This window comes from Grammomys surdaster, unplaced genomic scaffold (assembly GCF_004785775.1).
Source record: "Grammomys surdaster isolate TR1022 unplaced genomic scaffold, NIH_TR_1.0 135, whole genome shotgun sequence".
NCBI lineage: Eukaryota > Metazoa > Chordata > Mammalia > Rodentia > Muridae > Grammomys > Grammomys surdaster.
Window position 1 is genome coordinate 946,034 of NW_021604593.1, and position 1,599 is coordinate 947,632.

Below are 1,599 nucleotides of genomic sequence, written 5' to 3' on the forward strand. Positions count from 1 at the left end.
ATAAAATAAAATAAAATAAAATAAAATAAAATAAAATAAAATAAAATCAGGAAGAATTTCCTACCTATTCCTTTTGAGACAGAGTTTTAAACAGCACAGGCTGGCCTTTAACTCAAGAATTGTATTTCAAATTTCTGATCCTCCTGCCATAGTCTACCTAGGTGCTGGGATTACAGGCATGTACCACCACAGCCTTTTACATGAGGATAATTCTTTTCTACTTTATTCCTGGAAAGTTGTTGGCAGGTTGGTTGGTATCATTTCCACTTTAAATACTTGGGGAAAGAGAGGAGCTAGCATTTGGAAATGGGACAAATTGTCCCTTAAATAGCTGGTCTCTTCCCTTTGCTCAGTTAGCACCCAACTCCCCAAGAGAAAGGCTCAGGAAATATGTGCCAGCTGTGACAGGGCACTATTCCCTCACCATTACACCATCACAGGAACCATTCCCTCACCATTACACCATCACAGGAACCATTCCCTCACCATTACACCATCAATAGAGAAAAATGTATAAGCAAGGAAATTTGAACAGTGGTAAGCACTAGGCAGATCCTTGAGGAGGAGAATGGGGGGAATTTTTCAGTTTGGGTTGTCAAGAGAGGCCTCTGAAGAGCTGACACAGGAGCTGAGGCCTCACTGTGAAACAGGGCCAGTCAAGTGAGGGTGTGGAGGAGGTGCATTCCAGGAAGAGCAAATCAAGGGCCCTATGGTGGTTTGAATATGCTTGGCTCAGGGAGTAGCAATATTAGGAGGTGTGGCCTTGTTGGAGCAAGTGTGTCACTGTGGGTGTGGGCTTTGAGACCCTCCTACTAGCCATGTGGGAGCCAGTCTTCTCCTGTTTGACTCTGGAACAAGCTGTAGAGCTCTCAGTTCCTCCTGTACCATGCCTGCCTGGATGCTGCCATGTTTCCTGCCTTGATGATAATGGATTGAACCTCTGAACCTGTAAGCCAGCCTTAGTTAAATGTTGTCCTTAGAAGAGTTGTCTTGGGCCGGGCGTTGGTGCACATGCCTTTAATCCCAGCACTTGGGAGGCAGAGGCAGGTGGATTTCTGAGTTGGAGGCCAGCCTGGTCTACAGAGTGAGTTCCAGGACAGCCAGGGCTACACAGAGAAACCCTGTCTCAAAAAATCAAAAAAAAAAAAAAAAAAGATTGCTGGTATTTAAAAAAAAAAAAAAGAGTTGCCTTGGTCATGGTGTCTCTTCACAGCAATGGAAACCCTATGACAGCCCCTTTGCTGCCACTGGGCTCCAAGTGCTTAAGAAACTGGAGGCAAGCAGTACGGCTAGAAAGAAATTAATAAGGGGCTAAAAGGAAAGAGAAAAAGCCATAGTCAGATAAAGCCAGGTCATAGTGGCTATGTAACTACAGTAGGGTTAGACTTTATCCTAAGTGGATGGGAAACAGGGATGTAGGTGGGAAGACTGAGTTCCAGGACAGCCAAGGCTGCACAGTGAGACTGTCTCAAAACCAAACAGCCCCCTTAGGCTGTAATGTGTGAGCTTGGACTTCAGGAGGCAGGAATAGCCCTGGGAGCCTGATAGGGACGACATAGAGGGGCAGCAGGAGCGCAGTAGGGATGACATAGAGGGGCA